The sequence below is a fragment of the Aegilops tauschii genome, chromosome 4 (genome assembly GCF_002575655.3).
Source record: "Aegilops tauschii subsp. strangulata cultivar AL8/78 chromosome 4, Aet v6.0, whole genome shotgun sequence".
Lineage (NCBI taxonomy): Eukaryota > Viridiplantae > Streptophyta > Magnoliopsida > Poales > Poaceae > Aegilops > Aegilops tauschii.
This window is the reverse complement of record NC_053038.3, coordinates 228,799,347-228,820,062: the sequence shown is the minus strand read 5'-3', so window position 1 is coordinate 228,820,062 and position 20,716 is coordinate 228,799,347. Positions and strand designations below refer to the sequence as shown.

The 20,716-nt window shown below is 46.9% G+C and overlaps 1 long non-coding RNA gene across 1 annotated transcript; it reads left to right on the top strand.

Annotated features, from left to right (window-relative positions):
- The first annotated feature begins 8,675 nt into the window (after nt 1-8,675).
- On the top strand, nt 8,676-13,531 carry LOC141021497 (uncharacterized). Its single transcript, XR_012182814.1, has 3 exons — nt 8,676-8,961; nt 11,954-12,037; nt 13,273-13,531. It is a non-coding gene; the product is annotated as an uncharacterized lncRNA (long non-coding RNA).
- The last annotated feature ends 7,185 nt before the right edge of the window (nt 13,532-20,716 follow it).

Sequence of the window (20,716 nt, the reverse complement as noted above, 5' to 3'; positions counted from 1 at the left end):
TCTTGAAACATAAACTCCCCCGTTATATTGTTCCTATACAGATGGTCAGGTCAGACTTGCGCTTGTCCACAACATGGTGTTTATGTCGACCTACTCCATTTCCCTTGGAGGTGAAAAGATACTTATTCATGGGTGGTCTCAAATAATGAAGGCCCGTCCATCTTGGAGAATAGGACAAAAGGTTATGCTCATGCTTTTCCATGGCTCTAAAGCGAATATACTATTTATTGACCACATTGAGAGATGAAGCCACTTTCAGAAGGTTGTGCATGCGCGGGGTGGCGCCAGGGCCTTGTCCTGCGGCTTGGTGGCCTCACCCTTGGTTAACTGTAGGCAAAGTAGCACTGTTCGAGGCGTTCTTTGTACGGTTGAACCTGTATCAGTACTCATACTGCTTTCAGTTATGGTTGTTAAGTGCCCCTGTTGGTTTAAGTTAAGGTTGTTAAGTACTCCTGCTGCTTTTATAGTCTGTCGTGTTTCATCAGTCATGTCTTCCTCCAACCGCCAAAACCAAACCAACGCTAGCGGGGCCGCCTGCTTCCGCCTCCCACGGCTGGCTGTGCCTCAACGCACGTATCGCCGCCCCACCGTCTCCTAAATTGTTAGCACCGACGTCCAAGGCCTCGCTGTCGTCCTCCGCGCGCTCACCGCGACGCCGCCCTCTCACGTTGTCAACATAGTCAACAAACAAGAGGAATCGGGATAGGACTGTACGTGGAGAGGATGATAGTAGGGGCCCACCATGTCCATGGCCGTACGCAAGCAAGTTCCTCAGTTTTTGTTATATACTCCATTGTCAGCGTATAGATGTCAGGACCCCGATCCTAAGCCACATCGATCTAGCATGTAACACATCATATCACTTTGCGGCCTCATGCACGGTATTCCCACGGGTGCCACCTTACCTGGCCCGGGACCGTTTGCACCTTTTTGCTCATGTATATGACAGTGTCACTAGCATCCATATGATAGAGAACCCGGGCCGACAGGACTAGTCATGAACCCAAAGTGGCACTAACTTACAGGGACAGGCATACATGACCCAGCAACGAACGTGTCGGTCATCAGCAGGTGAATTCGGGCTGTAGCAACTGGGCTAGCAGGACTCCGGGAATCCGAGCTGTAGCAGGCTAACAGGACTCCGAAAGACACCGCGTGACATTTCCCCAAAGGGTCAGACACAGGATCGTAGAAGGACACATGCCTGCCAGTCTAAGTGTTCCGGAGCAGTAGCAACTGGGCTAACAGGACTCCGGTTAACCGGGCTGTAGCAGACTACCATGGCTCAGTGGAAGCACTAGACTACATTTCCCCATAAGAGAGGCTACCAAGGATAGACAACTAGGTTGTCGGATCCCACACATACCAAGCATTTCAAAATCATACACACAATATGCTCGATATGTGCAAATACAACATGGCATCACAACAAAACTCTACGACTCAAAGTATTTATTCATAAGGCTCCGAAGAGTCAGATATTAAAAACATGGGTCTCATGACCCAGCATTCAAGTCATACAAGCAATAGCACATGCGGAAGCTTAACTTGTCTAAGTACACACAACTACAAATGAAAAGGGCTGAGAAGCCTGGCTGTCTACAAGACCCTGCCAAGGGCACAATATCATAGTTGAGGTAAGAAGCTAAACGTCGAAGTCCATGCGGTACTACTAGCGAGACTGAAGTCTCTCTGTAAAAACATAAATCAAGCAAACGTGAGTACAAATGTACCCAGCAAGACTTACATCAAAACTAACTACATATGCATCAGTATCAACAAAGGGGTGGTGGAGTTTAACTACAGCAAGCCAGCTTTGACTCAGTGGCTATCCTGAACTATGACTGCAAGTAACTCTTTTGGGGTGGCGCACACGAGTCCACATATTCACCATATCAATACACCACTATGGATCTGCTCCCGTCTCCCTACGAGAATGCCATCCATAGCACTCACGCTTATCTTGCGCATTTTGGAGTATCCACTTTCACTTGTCTATGAACTATATAGGCAACCCAGAGGTCCTTTACCGCGGACGCGGCTATTCGAATAGATCATTTATAACCCTGCAGGGGTGTACTTCTTCACACATGTTTCCACCACTTAGCGTCTACACACGACATGTGCTCGGCAGACTTCAAGCGAAAGCCGACGTGGGTGTAGACCACGACCTGACTAACCACACAAGTCCCTAGTCCAGGTTTATCGCCTATTCAGGTTCCATCCGAAGGGAGTCCGGCGGAGGTTTCCACTTACGGCCCCGAACGATGTGTGCAGGGTTCCCGAGGCACCAAACGGGCGTCCCGGTACACCGTGCCACGTGCCTACCGCATCATAGCCCACCCCTAGGGTCAGCTCTGCGCACGGCCTCCAGCATACTACAGACACCAGAAACTACTTGCAACTCCTGGACAAAGGACAAGGGGGGTTAATAAGTCGAGCGGGGTCATATTTCAGGGCCCAACATGTGGTAGTAGCTGTTCATGGATCACAAACACAGGACTCAGTTCCTGAGGACGGTTTCAATGAGACAACCCACCATGTACTCCTACATGGCCTCTCACCGCTACCTTTACCAAATCATGTTCACACACTTAGCTCTCAACAGTTGGACATGTTCACCACATTCCAATTCATCCCCGATGAATCAGACCTGACTCAACTCTAAGCAGTAGCAGGCATGACAAACAAGCATGAATGAGTAGGCACATCAGGGCTCAAACAACTCCTACTCATGCTAGTGGGTTTCATCTATTTACTGTGGCAATGACAGGTCATGCGGAGGAAAGGGGTTCAACAACCGCAGCATGTAACAGTTGAATCATTGTTGTCCTAATGCAGTAAAAGAGAGCAGGAGCGAGAGAGTGGGATTGTATCGGAATGAACAAGGGGGTTTTGCTTGCCTGGCAGTTCTGAAGATAATATAGCTCTTCATCGGTGTCATCGATCTCATCGTCGGAACCACGTCTACTGAGGGGGAACAATTACCGGCAACAGAGAGGAAACACAATCAATGCAATGCAACATTATGATGCATGATCATGACATGGCAACATGCTGGTGTTTTGAGCTAATGCAACTAGCAACAAAGTTAAATGAAATTGGTTTGAACCCTAGGTTCAAATTCGAACTCCATATGTGAAATTCAAACGCCATTTATATGATTTGTCCTAAACAGCAGCCATAAGTTGTTCTAACATGCATGAAAATGTTACATATGGGAAGATTGGATTTTTCTAATCATTTTTCATATATAAATCTTTGCATTTGGAGTTACAGATTAATTTCTATGATTTTTAGAAGTTAGCACTATTTTCTAGAATTTTCTGAATAAGTTTAAATCTAGAAAATTCTTTACTGTGTCAGCACTACGTCACTTGACATCAGCAGGTCAACGGGGCGGTCCAGGTCAAACTGACCAGTGGGCCCCGTGTGTCAGGAACTAAACTAAACTAACTAGGTTTAGTTAACACTAATCTAGGTTAGTTAGCAGGGCGTCCCCACCTGTCAGTGACTCGGGAGGGGGAGTCAAACTGGGTCAACCGAGGCTGACCCGGCGGCGGCTCGACGCCGGCGTCCACAGACGCGGCGGAGGGGCTCCGGATCGCTTCCCCGGCGCCCAAACGAGCGGCGGAGAGCGCCCACGGGGAGCTGGAGCTCACCCGCGCCCAACGCAGCAGGCCAGCAGCTGGGGCAGCCGGAGACGGCGGCCAACGAGCTCGGCAGCGGCGGCCGGCGTCCAGGCATGCGCGGGAACGTGGTTGTGGTGTCCTAGGCGATGCGTGCGCGGCACCTAAGCCATCTACGTGATGTGGCGAGCAGGATAGACATGCGCCCGGGACCAAATGGTCACCGGAGCATCGTCGGCGGCAAGCACGGGCGGCGGCTGGTTTCGGTCGTCAACGAAGCGGCAGCTACGGCGTGCAAACGAGACAACGGAGAGGGTGGTTCGAGGGGGAGGCTCACGGCGGTTGCAGTGGTACAGACGGTGAGCCCGGAGGAGGACCGGAGCGAATAGGGCGGCGGGGGCGGTCTCGGCAGCCGCAGGTTGAAGACGACGACGGTGAAGACGAAGCGGGGCTTCCTGACGTGCGTGACTCGTTGTAGAGGTCGTGGTCGTCACGGCGGAGCTTCTGGACCGCTTGAGAGGACGAGGGAGAGGCGATGGCCGCGGTGGTGCTCGTTGGTGCGCTGCGCTGCGCTCGGGTGCGAGGTGGAGAGGGACCAGAGGAGGGGGAGAGGCACTTGGAGAGTGAGAGAGGGTCGAGGAGGTGGCGTGGCTGCACCAGGGAGGGCCAGGGCGAAGCGGCAAGCAGGAGGTGGCCGTCGGTGGCCGTGCGCGTGCTGGCGCACCGCGGGCACGCGCCCTCGTGCCTTCTGGCACGAGGTTGAAGGAGGCGGCACTGGGCTGGGCCACTACAGAAGTGGGCTGTGCCAACAGTGTTGGACTGGTTAGCTGGGCTGCCAGGTAACCCAGGTAGGTTCTGTCTCTCTCTCTTTTATTTCTGTTTTTAATTGTTTTCCCTGTTTGAATTAGTAAAAATACTAATCCATTAACAAAACTCCTGAAAATATTTGTGGGCACCTTTAGAATTATTTTCAACAGCGCTCAAATGCTTTCAAGAGTATTTGAACATTTAAAATATTTTATAGAATTTAAATGTCCAAATTCAAATACTTATGGTTTAATTCAAAAATACAGAGTGTCCTAGAGAAGTGTGCACCATTTTTGGCAGAGGTTCTAGACCAATTCAAAAATGATGAACATTTATGAAGGCATTTTGGGTTCATTGAAAATGATTTTATGTTGAACCTATTTGATTTGGTCTGGTGCTAGGGTTTGATCAATCCCCATTTCAAATTCAAAAGAATTTAAACGTGATGCAACACATGACTAGCTAGCTCAAAGCATACTAGAACTAGGGGTGTGACAATAGAAAAAGAAAATGCTTCCTCCTAGTGGTTTCTTGACATCTCGGACCCACGACATTGGCAGCGTGTATAGTCAATAGACAAGAGAATAGCACAATATTGGCTGACACCTGGGACGTAGCTGATCGAGCAGTATTTTTTTTGTTATTGTTGAGACAGAGTTGGCTTTCAACTGGGTTGTGGCCCATCTAGCCCAGGCTTATATTTTACGTTCACCACATGACCAGCCCAGCTATTTTTTTCTTTGTGAAAATGAGCCTAGTTTATTTTTTCTGAAGAATACCCAATCCAGGCCTACTTATTTTTCTACGCCCTGATGGGCTGCAAATCTTTCAAGACGGCTACAAATCTTGAAAGTCATATGAAATGGGCTGTAAATATAAAAAACAGACGATAAATTGGCAATTACTTTCAAATTTCTGAATTTTTCACATTCTGAGATTCCAATCACTAGGCTTTAACCTAATTTAAATATATCTTCAAAGTACTTTAAATCTGGCTCGACATTTCATTATTAAAAATAGTTTGGACCGCACCGAAATATGCGAAATTTCGATTGAATTTTTAACCCTGGCCCTGGCCAACAAAAAAACGGACTGCCATAAATTGCATAAGAAGTTGTAATGAGTTGTAAATTATTAAAAAAAATAGGGAATGGTCTGACTTCTGGGCCTATTAAGTTGACGCATACACAAGATTATTTTACTTATTATATATGTCAACAAACGATTCTAGTAGACATGACCGTTGAATGTCAATCCAATGGCCGTCGTGCTTCTTCAATCTCTAATCTTCTTGCTCCAGCCGCCAAATCCAGCGCTGACGGGATGGCCTGCTCCCGCCTCCTATGGTCGGTTGTGCTTCCGCGCAGGCCTCACCGCCCCCTACTACTCCCACCGCTGGCCAGGCCATCCCTCTACTCACCCACATCCTCCAGTGTTGTGGCTTCACCGCCTCCGGGTCATTCCCTTCCTGGGTCTCCCCATCGTCCATCGTGTTGGTGTTCTCTGCACAATGTGGTCAACATTGTCAACAAACGACAACATCGGATGAGGGATGTACATGGAGAGGCAGACAGTTGGGACCCACATGGTCCATGGCCGCATGCAGGCAAGTACCTCCTTATTATGCCAAAAAGAATGAATCCTCCCAATGACAGCTGGGACCCGTCAGCTATATCTTGGCACGGAAGGAAGTGCCTCCTTATTAAGCGAAAAATAACGAGTGCTCCCCATGACAGCTGGGGCCCACCAGATTTCGAGGCTGACTTGTGGCCCTACTAAGTTGACGCGTACGCAGGGCTTTGTCAACTTAGTCAACAAACGATTCTATCACCAGTGACCGTTGGATTGTTAACATCCAATGGTCATCCTGCTTCTTCAACCTCTGATTTTCTTGCTCCAGTCATCCAAACCACCGCGTGCTCCGGCCTCCCGTGGCCAGCTGTGGTGCCGCGCAGGCATCACCGCCCCCTACTAATCCCACCGATGGCCAGGCCATCCCTCTACTCACCCACACCCCCTGTTATTCTGCAACGACAGCAGCCTCACACTGCAGCCGAACCAGTCAACCCTCATACTACCCTCCGTATGTTCCCAGGCTCCGTGTCATTCCCTGCCTCATCGTCGTCCACTGCCTGGTGCCGTCCATGTGGCATGGTCAACGTGGTCAACGAACGACATCCATCGGAAGAGGACTGTATGCGGTGAGGCTGACAGATGGACACACTAGCTACATCTTCGCACGCAAGGAAGTGCCTCCTTATTACGCGCAAAAAAAAGAATCCTCCCCCTATCATCTCAGACCCACCATCAATATCTTCACACGCAAGGAAGTGCCACCTTATCATGCCTGACAGTCGGGGCCCACCCGGTCGATGCGTACGTAGCGTTCTCATTCTGGTCGCAAACGTGTCCGTACATAGTGGTCCATCGGTCTTTCTGCCATGATGAACCGTGGCCCAGTAAGGAGCGGTAGCTGTTCAGGCAGTCCCGTCTATATCGTTTACATGTACAAACAGCCACACTACAAGAAAGTAAATATGGCTACGTACGTACATACGGGAGGGGTCTCGAACGCGTACAGCAACGGCGTCCTATTCATCGGCAGCCTACCGACTAGGTCGGAATGGAGAAATAGTGTCATGTTCATCGGGAGGCAACAGACTGGGTCAGAATGCGTCGTGTTCATCGGGAGCCAACCGGCTTGGACGGAACAGCCGAAACGGGGTCTGGCGTACCGCAAAATGGAGGAAACGGACTTGTGTTTGAGCTCCTACAGTCGAAACGAGGTGCTATTGATCGGGAGGGGTGTGGCGTACCGCAAAACGAAGGAAACAGACGTGTTGGAGCGCCTACGCTTGAAACGGGGTCATGTTCATCGGGAGGGGTGTGGCATACCACAAAATAGGACTCCACGGGCTACTGTTCATCCGTCATCTACTGCCTCACTCCAGCTTCCACGGGCTATTGTTCATCCACCGTCTACTTCCTCCAGCCTCCACATGCTACTGTTCATCCACCGTCGACTTCCTCCAGCCTCCACCAACTACTATTCACCATGGTGTCCTGTTCATCCAGCCTCCACCGGCTACTGTTCAACCAGCCCTCCACACGGGGTCCTGTTCAACCAGCCCTCCACGGGTCTTGTTCATCCACCCCAACTGGCTCGGGGGTGTGGCGGCCTCCTCTCGATTGGAGTCCTATTCATCCAGCGGCAACGGACTCTACTACCACGGGGTCCTGTTAATCCAACCCCCATCAGGAACTGTTCATCCAACCCCCAACAATGCTCACTGTTCATCAAGAGGCAGTAGGTTCGATTGGCTTCAGTTAGCAGCAGCAGCAAAGGAATCCCTCTATTGGGTTCAGTTAACGGCCAGGGATTGATCGATCGCTCGGGTTTAGTAACACGTAGCCAGTGCAATCGCTCGGGTTCAGTAAGCGAATGCCTCGCTCGGGTTTAGTTAGAGCCCAACGCCTCTCACACATGCGCGTATGTGTACGAGAGAAACGCGCAATCCCTCTGTGCATCGCTCGGCCCCGACCACCCACCGTAACCGGGAACTCCCTGAAATTTTCTTCGCCCTCGCTTCTACCATGATTTTTTCCGTCATGGATGGCCCAAAGAATGTCCTGCAAGCCACCACTAATCATGAGAAAAAATCATGACAGAAAATGGGCTTTTCATCCTAGGCGGGCCAGGGACGCACCTGCAGGCCTCATTCTTTGGGCATAGAGGTCTTCATCAAGTGGGTCTATCAGTTTCTAAGAACCTACGTATGAGTTGTTTCACTACTGGGAAAGGGATTGTGGAGATCAAATTAGTGGTGGGCACGGCGGGGCACCCGCCATAGATATTTTTGTAAGAAAGCAGTGGCAGGTAGCAAAGTCAGGCCGTCACAGCTACATGAGTTGCACTAGCGAGCAAATTCTCTCGCTCGCCACGGGTGAACCATTCCAAATTTTATCCCGTGATGAAACACGGCAGCGGCAGGCGGCTCACGGCGCCCGCCCCTCCTCTTTCTATCAGTTGTGGTGGGCAAGTCTATAGCCCCACCACAGCTAAACTTTTGTTGGGGGGGACAGGAGGTCATTTTACAAGTGGCGGCCTTCTGGTATAGACTGCCACTGCTTCTTGCCATATGTGTGATGGCCAATATACCCTGCCCACCACTTATAATTCCACTACACTGGCGGTTCAATTTTCCAACAACCCCCCCCCCACTCGCCAAAACTGGCCATTTCTCCCCGCGTGATGTCTCTTCCCCATTGAAATCTCGCCCCTCGGTGCCATCGCGCATCGCCGCCACGCGCGCCCCTCGTCGACGCCCCTCGCCCTTGCTGTCACTCCCCTCCTCATGCTGTTGTGGGCGTGCATGCCCTCATTCTCCCACACGGGAGGAGGCATCTCATCACCGCCGCCACTGCCGAGCTCCACCCCGATGGCTAGCCGTGCGGCCGTGCCCCCTCCCCCGCCAACATCGAAGACCTCGGGCTGCATTCAAACTCCAAGCATTCCACGTCTCCTGTATGTATTTCCATATTTTTGCCTAGTGAAAATATTAGTAGTTTAGAAACATATGACAATGCTTCTTAGTATTATTTTGTATGATGGTCAGATCTGTGTTTAGGGTAAATATATACTAGTAGTTTATAAATATTTGGTAAGTTTATGCATAGGAACCCTTCTAGTGTAGTCATGTCGACATGAGTGCCAATGTTTTTTCTTTCACTTTTTAACTAGGACCGTTGTAGTATAATTGGCTTATGTTTGTAGGTATCGACATGAGTGCCAATGTTTTGGCAAAATGTCGATTCATTTCCATTTCGCCGAATTTCTGGCACGCGTTATGTTTTCTTGTTAGCAAAGGTCATGTCGAATTTTTCTTTCATTTTTTAAGTAGGACCCATTGTAGTATCGTTGGCTTATATTGGCAGGTATCGACATGAGTGCCAATTTTTGGCGAAACGTCAATTCATTTCTGTTTCGCCGAATTTCTTGCACTCATTTTTTCATACTTCTAGCAAAGGTCATGTCGACTTTTTCTTTCATTTTTTATGCATCATGACTCATAATTGCATACTAAAATTTAGTAAACTGTAACACCCCGGATGTAACTTTCCATATTTGTAACTCCAACTCTTGCCATTTTCGGCTATGTGCTATGATATTCCCTCCGTGGTCGGGTTTTGTCTTTCGTTTTGCATTTTGTTCATGTCATGCTTTTCATATCATGTCATCATGTGCATTGCATTTGCATATGTGTTCGTCTCATGCATCCGAGCATTTTCCCCGTTGTCCGATTTGCAATCCGGCGCTCCCATCTCCTCCGGCGCACCCCTCTTGTTTTCTTTCGTGAGCGGGTGTCAAATGTTCTCGGAATGGACCGAGGCTTATCAAGTGGCCTTGCTATACCACCGGTCAAGTTTCGTTCCATTTGGAGGTCGTTTGGTACTCCAACGGTTAACCGGGTAACCGCAAAGTCCGTTTGTGTGTTGCAGCAAAACCCCCTCTCTAAATAGCCCAAAACCCACCATACTCTCTTCCATGCTGTAGGTCGTTCGATCACGATCGTGTGGGCGAAAACCGCACCTCATTTGGACTCTCCTAGCTCCCTCTACCTATATATTTGCATCCCCTCCCGTATACAATCGCAGTCCAACCCTATCCCTCCGCGCCGACAGACACGTCCGCCGCCGGCCGGACAAATCGCGCCGCCGCCCCGGGCCAATCAGCACCTGCCACGTGGTGCCCGCCGCCGCCCGTACCGCGCCGGCCCGCCAGGCCCGCCGCGGGCCCGCGAGCCCGAGCCGCCGGCGCCCGCATCCGCGCCCTGCGCTGCCGCCTCGCCTCCCTCCTCGCCGCGCTGCCGCTGTGCCCCGCCGCCTGCCTCGCCGCGCCGCCGCCGTGCTGCCGCCCGTGCCGCGCCCCTGCTCCGTCGCCGGACCCCGCCGCCCTCGCCCGGATCTCGCCGGCGCCGGCCCCGTCGTCCCCTCCCTCGCCGTCGCCCCTTCCTCTTCCGTCGCCGGCGAGCCGAGCCCTCGGCCGATCTGGATCTGGTCAACTCGCGAGGTTGACCCCGAGAACCCCCCGAATTTTCCTAAGTTTTTTGCATTTGCACATTATATACCCCTGTTCATCATGGCATAAATCTCTGTACATAGCTCCGTTTCGCGCGTGTAATGTATCGAATTGTTCACCTCGTGATGCTCTTCATTTTGTTCAATTGCACCATGTTCATTAGAGGCCATCTTGATGCCCAAATCTCTGGTGCAAGAGTGCTTGTTGCTGTTATCTGCTGGTTCTTAGCAGAACTTGGAGATTTGTTATTTTTGTATCATTTAATCTGTGCATCTTATGGGCATGAGCTCTACATGTGTTTTATTGTATGCCATGCCATCTTTCCTGTGGTGTATGACATGTATTTTTGTGATCTCTGTGGTGACTAGCACAAGCATGCAAACTAGGCTCCGTAATGTTTCTGATTTCAGGGACTTAGTAATTTCTCCAAGTCTTTGCCTGCTGTTATTTTGTTGCCATGTAAACTTGATGCTACAGAGAGATCCATACATATTTTGGAAATGTTTAGTAAGAATGTTTTGTAGATATTGTTGTAATTGATCCATTCCTGCCCTTTTTTGCAATTATGGAGTGCCATAGCATGACTCAATCTTGCTCTACTTTTACTATAAAATATTTCTAACAGATTCTTAACATGATATTCATTTTTGCCAAGCTTGTTGTAGTTGATCCATACATGCTATACTTTTGTTCTTGCCATGGATAGATTCATAAACATGCCATATTGCTGTAGGTATGCTAGTTTTGTCATGCATTGCCTTGTGGTGAGTGCATCAAGCTCACCAAGATGCCTTCATATTATTGTTTCTGTCATGCTCTGTTTTCTGCTATGGTCAGTAAGGGACTTTTGTCATATGCATTTAGTAGAACACTGCCATGCCTTGTTTTGCCATGTTAAGTTTCTGTAGCATGTTGAATTCGTGCTCTGAACATTGCTACCTGATGCTGTTTTCTGCCATGCCCAGTAATTTCACCAAGTCCGTGAACCTGTTATCTTTTGCACTTTTGCCATGCTTGTTTGAGCTTGTTATGTTGTGATCTAGCCGTAGCTCAGTGTTCATCTTTTGTCAAGCATCTCCTGTAGATTACTGCTATATGTTTTGTTGCTACGTTGGAGTGCTGTATCATTGTAACTTGTTGCAATTTAAGTGCTATCATGCTGTTAATCGCAGATTCGTGTCATTCTTGTTTTGCTTGCCATTTGCAAACCGTGCATCCGTTTCCGGTGATCTTTATATCGATTTCGACTGAAATCATCTCATCTTTCCAGTGGCATGCTTGGTTTGTCAAGTTACTGCCTTGTTCATCATTTTCCTTCCGGAGCACGCATATGCATCGCATATCATATCTCGCATATCATATATGTTTTGCATCATGTTGCTTGTGCATTTCCCGTGATTGATTGTGGTTCCATTGCTTGTGTTCTTGTCTTGGGTAGAGCCGGGAGACAAGTTCGTGAACGAGGAACCTGTTCAGTACGCTTACGAGGATCAAGCTTTCGACAACTCTGAGAACCTTACAGGCAAGATGACCACCCCTCGAAATCACTTCTATCTTTGCTTTGCTAGTTGTTCGCTCTATTGCCATGCTGCGCTACCTACCACTTGCTATATCATGCCTCCCATATTGCCATGTCAACCTCTAATCATCTTTTCCTAGCAAACCGTTGTTTGGCTAAGTTACCGCTTTTGCTCAGCCCCTCTTATAGCGTTGCTAGTTGCAGGTGAAGTTGAAGTTTGTTCCATGTCGGAACATGGATATGTTGGGATATCTCAACATCTCTTATTTAATTAATGCGTCTATATATTTTGGTAAAGGGTGGAAGGCTCGGCCTTATGCCTGGTGTTTTGTTCCACTCTTGCCGCCCTAGTTTCTGTCATACCGGTATTATGTTCCTTGAGTTTGCGTTCCTTACGCGGTTGGGTGATTTATGGGACCCCCTTGACAGTTCGGCTTGAATAAAACTCCTCCAGCAAGGCCCAACCTTGGTTTTACCATTTGCGACCTAGGCCTTTTTCCCCCGGGTTTTCGCGAGCCCGAGGGTCATCTTATTTTAACCCCCGGGCCAGTGTTCCTCTGAGTGCTGGTCCAAACTAGAGCACCGTGCGGGACCGTCCCTTGGAAAGTTGGGTTATGTTAGTACCTGTACACTTCGCTTATCCGGTGTGCCCTGAGAACGAGATATGTGCAGCTCCTATCGGGATTTGTCGGCACATTCGGGTGGCTTTGCTGGTCTTGTTTTACCATTGTCGAAATGTCTTGTAAACCGGGATTCCGAGACTGATCGGGTCTTTCCGGGAGAAGGTTTATCCTTCGTTGACCGTGAGAGCTTATGATGGGCTAAGTTGGGACACCCCTGCAGGGTATTATCTTTCGAAAGCCGTGCCCGCGGTTATGCGGCAGATGGGAATTTGTTAATGTCCGGTTGTAGAGAACTTGTCACTTGACCCAATTAAAATACATCAACTGTCTGTGTAGCCGTGATGGTCTCTTCTCGGCGGAGTCCGTGAAGTGAACACGGTTTGAGTTATGAATGATGTAAGTAGGAGTTCAGGATCACTTCTTGGTCATTGCTAGATGACGACCGTTCCGTTGCTTCTCTTCTCGCTCTCTTTTGCGTGTGTTAGCCACCATATATGCTTATTGCCGCTGCAGCTCCACCTCATTACACCTTCCTTTCCTATAAGCTTAAATAGTCTTGATCTCGCGGGTGTGAGATTGCTGAGTCCTCGTGACTCACAGATTCTACCAAAACAGTTGCAGGTACCGACGATGTCAGTGCAGATGATGGGATCGACCTCAAGTGGGAGTTCGATGAGGAACGTGGTCGTTACTATGTGTCTTTTCCTGATGATCAGTAGTGGAGCCCAGTTGGGACGATCGGGGATCTAGCATTTGGGGTTGTCTTATTTTCATCTGGATTTTGACCGTAGTCGGTCTATATGTTTGTATTTTGGATGATGTATGAATGATATTTATGTATTGTGTGAAGTGGCGATTGTAAGCCAACTCTTTATCCCATTCTTGTTCATTACATGGGATTGTGTGAAGATGACCCTTCTTGCGACAAAACCACAATGCGGTTATGCCTCTAAGTCGTGCCTCGACACGTGGGAGATATAGCCACATCGTGGGCGTTACACAAACCCAACAAATGCATTCTGGAGAACTATCTTCTATGGACCACTCAGCTCAGTGTCGTAAAAAGGGCAGAAAGCGAAAGAAGAAATCAGCCAATGAACCTGCCGCCAGGAAGGCACCAGAAGAAGATGTGGTGAATGTTTCTGTTAGTCGGTGCTTCATGCAAATGTTTAAGCCCGGTGAGCCAATGTTTCCACAACACAAGTTGAGTGCACTAAGCATTGAAATTCAGCTTCTACACAACGGCGTGGTAGCTAGGTGAGGAAAGGGTGAGATGTATTACACTGCCAATGTTATAGAGGGCCTCTGATTTGTCGACGAGTACCCTGCTGCTAAAATATATCTTGGATTTGAGAGTATGGTCAATGAAAATATTTTCTATGTGGATGTAATCAAGCCGTCTTTAATGTTTCTTTGGTCGCTCTAGCATGCTACAAATCCATTACTCCGGAATGAGGAAGTTAGCTTCCTTGATTCGTATTCATGCATTGGGCCAATGTGGATTCTGATAAAGGCAAACGTTTTATGATGGATTACCTTCACAAGACCATTCTTCATAATCCTCGGACCAAGCATAACTTTATCGTGCCTTACTTCAAAACGTAAGTTCATTTCTTTTTGCTTGCACTATACACCTGGGTACTTTGATGTCAATCTCATTAATGTTGCGTTGTTCAATTGTTTCTCATAGCAATGAACATTGGATCGTCATTGCACTGATGCCTCGGGACGACTGAGCTTATTTCTTTGATTCCAGGAGAGACCCTAAGAAGCTATGGACCGATCTGAAGAAATTTCTCAATGGTGCTCTTCTTATGTGTCATAAGTCCGACCATAAGAACATGCCACATTTGCAGTACAAATTTAACACTAGCTTTTCTTGTCAGCAACAACTGAAAGGCGAAACCATGCACATGTCTAGCTACTATGCCATGGCCTTGATGGATGACTATGTGTGCACAGGACCACTATTAAGAAGTGATTCAATGTTGCAAAAATGGTCCGAAGAGAATGAGAAGGAAGTTAAGCTACCTCAATTTTGGACAGAGCACGAGCACCTTCAGAGAGTGCTCACGGATATCATCAATCTCCATGTAGTGAGGGACGAGGGGATGTTCTATGCAGGGTAGACAGTCAAGAAGAACGAGACATGAGAATGAAACATCAACATGGCAATATACATGCTCCTTTCTAGTCTAGTAAACCATGAAAAACATTAAACTATGTGATGACACAATGATTGTTACCTTGTGATCTCTACTTTATATGTACGAGTGTGATATATATATTAACCTTGTGATCTTTTCTATATGTATATATTTTGAATGTTATTATCTGCTAAAAATAACATATGGGACCGCCAGAAGATTTGTGGGAGGGGGTATCTGCGACGAACATGGAGAAGCACTATCTATGGACACGGGAAAAGTATTGGGTAGGGCGCCTCAAGGAGGTGATGTTAGCTTGGGTCAAAAGTGTTCCAATGGCCCATTGTTCTTTCACACCGATTGATAAGATTGCGAAGAGGTGGTTCACTGACTTCGCAGTGTATGAGAGGCTGAGGATCTGGACGTGTATGAGTCCAACCACCATACCCACGCCCGCTGAGGTTGTGCAATGGGCTCTTCAAGAGGCCAAATCTCCAATTCCAGAGCATGCGGCCCATTGGTCCCCGTTCGTTCCATCAAGTAATAATTCATGTAGTATGCGGCTTCTACTAATGATCTATGTGTTGAATATCTGCCAACACTCATTTCACTCAAAATAACTCGTCAAACCATTAATTATGTGATGAGCGCGACATATATATGCTTATTAATTATTGTAATGCACTTGTTATATTTTATGACTACTACTTTTCATTAATCACAAATCATTGTAATGTGGTTCATGTATGTGGATCAAGGTTCAAACCAGAATTTATGTATCAAATGCAATCTGATGATATGATCCGGGTGCAATATCCTATAATTCAATCATGCCGGCATACAACAATAGCAGTGGCGGGCGATAGAAAAGGACCGCCACAGCAGCGCGAAATTCCTATGGGGGAAACATGGAGTGCCGTGGCAGGCACAACGTAGATCCCGCCACTGCTCAAGGCCTAACAGTGGCCAGAGGTTAGTGGCAGGCGGCCCTAAGAGCCTTGCACGCCACTACTAGACTTTTCTCACCCGCCACTGCTAGGCATTCCTGCAGTAGTGTTTGCTACAACCCTTTGAGAGTTTTGCCAGGTACTGAACACGTCTAGCAATCGTAAGTCATGGGTGAATGGTGGTGGGATGAACTACAGATCAACACAAAGAACTACCCAGGTTCAGGCCACCTTCTGTGTGTAATACCCTACTCCTGCCTTGTTTCTTATTGCAATGTAGAGAGCTACAATGTGTATCTGTTACAACATGAAAAGATCGACCCGTGGTGAGGCTTCGGCCTCCCCTATTTATAGAGTCGATGAAGGACCTCCGGGAGGCCCCTATTGGTCGAATATACATTGGAATAGGCTGGTCTAGCTTGTACCATAGCGGCATGATTTCCCATAGCATGCTTGTACAAGTGATGATGACGACCTCCCAGGGCAGTATGTTACCCCCTGAATACTTGCCTCCCTCCTTCAGTATACATCGGGTGGTAGGGAGGTATTGTCATTGTAGTAGTGTAGACAGTAGGCGAATCTTATTGTAGCCGTTGCGGATGACTTTGTCTGCACGGATCCTGCTGAAGCCCATGCGCGAGGACCGGTTGTATGATATGTCCATTTCCCATCATGTTTCCCTATTGTTATTTATTATGTTTGGGGTCATTATTTCACTTTATGATACTATTCTTATGCCTTTTCTCTCTTATTTTGCAAGTTTCACATGAAGAGGGAGATTGTCGGCAGCTGGAATTCTGGACCGGAAAAGCCTACAACGGAGATAACTATTCTGCACAACTCCAAATGTCCTAAAAATTTATGGAGAATTGTTTTGGAATATATAAAAAATATTGGCAAAATAAATATCAAGAGGTGGGCCACAAGGGATCGACAAGCTCAGGGGATGCTCCCTACCCCCTGGGCATGCCCTATGTTCTTGTGGGGCCCCTAGCAGGTCTCCGGTGCCCATCTACTGCTATATGAAGCTATTTTCCCTAGAAAATATCAAGAGAAGACTTTTGGGATGAAGCGCTGGCGTCTCGAGACTGGACATGGGTAGGAGCACTTTCTCTCTCCGACGGAGCGACTCCGCCGGGGAAACTTCCCTTCGGGAGGGGGAAATCCAAGCCATTGACATCACCAACAATCCTCTCATCATAAGAGGACCAATCTTCATCGACATCTTCACCAGCACCATCTCATCTCAAACCCTAGTTCATCTCTTGTATTCAATCTTTGTCCCCAAACCTCAGCTTTGTATGTGTGGGTTGCTAGTAGTGTTGATTACATCTCGTAGTTGATGCTAGTTGGTTTATTTGGTGGATGATTCTATGTTTAGATTCTTAATGCTATTCAATACACCTCGGATCTTGAACATGAATATGATTTGCGAGTAGTTAGTTTTACTCTTGAGGACATGGGAGAAGTCTTGTTATATGTAATCATGTGAATTTGGTATTCGTTCGATATTTTGATGATATGTATGTTGTTGCTTCCTTTAGTGGTGTCATGTGAACATCGAATACATGAAACTTCACCATATTTGGGCCTAAGGGAAGGCATTGTGGAGTAAGAAGTGTATGATGGGTTGCTAGAATGACACAAGCTTAAACCCTAGTTTATGCGTTATCCGTAAGGGGCTGATTTGGATCCATGTGTTTCATGCTACAGTTAGATTTAACTTAATTCTTCTTTTCGTAGTTATGGATGCTTGCAAGAGGGGGTAATCATAACCGGGTTGCTTGTTCAAGTAAGAACAGCACCCAATCACCAGTCCACCCACATATCAAATTATCAATGTAGCGAACGTGAATCAACTAAACATGATGAAAGTGACTAGGTGATAATTCCCATGTGTCCTTGAGAACGCCTTGCTTAGTATAAGAGAAATTTACGGCTTGTCCTTTTCTATAAAAAAAGGATTGGGCCACCTTGCTGCTCCTTTGTTACTATTGCTACTTTTTACTTATTATGAATTATGTTGCTACGAAACTATTTATCACCGCTACTTTCAGTACTTGCAGAGAATACCTTGCTGAAAATCGCTCATCATTTCCTTCTACTCCTCGTTTGGTTTGGCACTCTTACTTATCAAAAGGACTATGATTCATCCCCTGTACTTGTGGGTCATCAAGACTCTTTTCTGGCGCCGTTTCCGGGGAGTGAAGTGCCTTTGGTAAGTGAAATTTGGTAAGGAAACATTTATATTACGTGCTAAAATTTGTTGTCACTTGTCACTATGGAAAATAATCCTTTGAGGGGTTTGTTCGGGGTATCTTCACCTAGACCATAAGCAATAAGAGTTGCCCCTCAACCTACTGAACCTACTGAAAATATTTCTTATGATATTCCTTCGGTTATGTTGTAACATCCCAAAATTCTAAATTTTAGAATGTTATAATAAATAAATAGATTTGAATGATTTTTTGATTGTTGTGTGATTGATTGACTGAAAGTGAGTGAAATTGAAACTTTAGAAAGTTAAATGAGAGGGCATAAAAGGACTTTCCCAAACTTTCATTTTTGCATTTATGATCTCCGTGAATTCAAATACTTTTCATCAAAACCCTGGAGAGAAGATAACATGACTTCTTCCATTTAAAATGAAAAGGGTTTTTGAAACGATTTGAATTTATTTGGAAATATTTTCCAATTCAGAAACTTTAAGCAACTCAATGATTTTCATGAGAGAAGATAAAATGACTTCTTCAAAATATATGAAATATGAGTTGGGAGTTTCGAAGAAATCAAATTTAAAGTCCGTTTGAAATTATTTTCAATTTGGAGTTATTTGGTTTTTATTCAAATTACTTTTCTCCAAAAATAAAATATATGGAAAATAGGGTAAAATGATTCCCTACATCAGAAAATTGGAGATAAATAAATTTGAAATCATTTTGGTATTTTTAAAATGATTTTTATTGGGTTTTATTGAACCAGTAGCATTCTTTGCTTTATTTGAACTTTTGTGGATTTTATTTGATGCTAGAACAATGTTCAGGTTGTAGAAAATCTTTTTCTGAAAATTTTGATATATTATATGCCTATATAATATTTTATTTATTTTGTTTTTATTATTTTTGTTTGTTTGGAAAAAATGTTTATTTAAAAAAAACTTTGGACCGGGCCGGCCCAGCTCGCCAGGCCACGGCCCACGCCCCAGCGCCGCTCGTCCCCGAGCTCTCGCCGCAGTCCGCCTGTCGCACGGCGTCGCCGCCGCCATGACCTCGTCGGGCACGCCTCCCCTTGCCCCTCGCCCACGCCAGTCGCCGCCCCTCCCCTGCCCCTTTAAAAGGCCGCCCCGGGACCCCCCTCCTCTCCTCGCACCACGCCGCTGCCGCGCCGCATCTTGCGCCGCCGCCGCCCGGCCTTTATAAGGCGAGGCCGAGGCCGCCCCCAGCACAAGCAGCCGTCCCGCCGCCCCGAACCCTAGCGCCGCCCCGCCGCCAGCCGCCCGCACCACCGCGCCGCGTCGCCGCCGGAATCCCGCTGGAACCGCTGCCGTTGACCGTTGACCGGTCGGTTTTTTGGTTAACCCTGGTTATTTTTTTTTTAGTTTCCGGTTTATTTTCTTAGATCGGTTTTTGTCGGTTTAGTTTATTTAGCGGACGTTCGTCCGAACGTTCGTTTTAACGAACGTTGTTCGCCAATTAGGTTCAGACAACGAACGTTCGTTCGTTAGTCTTTTTTTTATTTTAATTTTTCGGCCAGGGACCTATCAGCGATTATTTTTATCGCAGATTAGCCCCTGATCTTCAAACCCTCGCCGTTTCTTAACCATTTGTCCAAATCCAGTGAAACCAACGCCAAAATCTTCGTCTCGAGCCCCTCTTTCTGTTTAATCAACTTGAACAAGTTTTTGATAATTTAAAATTTGGTTTCAAGCAGTTTTGAATTCGAAGTTCTTTTGACCGTAGTTTTAGTTCCGTAGCTCCGATTCGATTGATTCTTTTTGCAGATCGAATCTCTTCAGCTGAACTTTCAGATTCGATCTTCTTATTTGAGTTTTACCTGTGCTTCTTTGCTTGATTGCTTATGTATGCTATCGTTTATTTGTGATAGAATTCCCGGAGTGCGAAGCATGCTACTACGAGTCTCTAGGGTTTGCGGATCGTCAGCAAGGCAAGTAACACATTGATCATACTCTTTTCATACCCAGTTTTTATGCATTAGTTACAATCCTCAAACACTGCATGATTAGGATGTGATTAACTTGTGGGAATTGGGAAATAGATGATGAGGTAGAACCTATTACCTGTTTTATTATCAAACCCTTGGGAGTTACTTCTACGTTATGCTTATATTGCCATGCTATGCTCGTAGACGTGGATTGGGTTTGAGTGTATCCATGACAGATGTGAGATTGTTAATTAATGGTTTACTTAAGGTGGCTACTTAAATACACATCTGGGTGGATTGGTTGCGGGCACCTGGAGAATCCAGTGTTGTCCTAGGATATCCCGGAGGACCCCTGTGATCATCCTACGGCTCGCCACTCAGGCTCAAAGGGATCATAAGATTATTCATGCTGGAAACTTCCATGTGCAGCCACAAGCTATTATGGGCTCTAGCATAGTTGAGTATGTTGCATGACCTCTTCCCGTGGTAGGCTAGCAAATGTAGGGGATGTAGGTTGGTACTGTCTACCCATGGTTAGAGTTATTGCTTCTGAAAGACTGTGTCTCAGTCATCCGTTTCTCAAACACCATGTAGTGCGAGAAATCCAACGGAGGAGATCGAGTCTTGTGGGGAAAAGTGTGCAAACCTCTGTAGAGTGTATAAACTAATCATGGTTTGTCGTGTCCCTGGTTATGGACATCTTGAGTATCTGGTACTTGAATTATTGATTTGATCTCATCACTCTAAATTAATTTGCTGGGTTGATAATTACTTTTTAATTGGGATTGAGTTGGAGGAACCTTC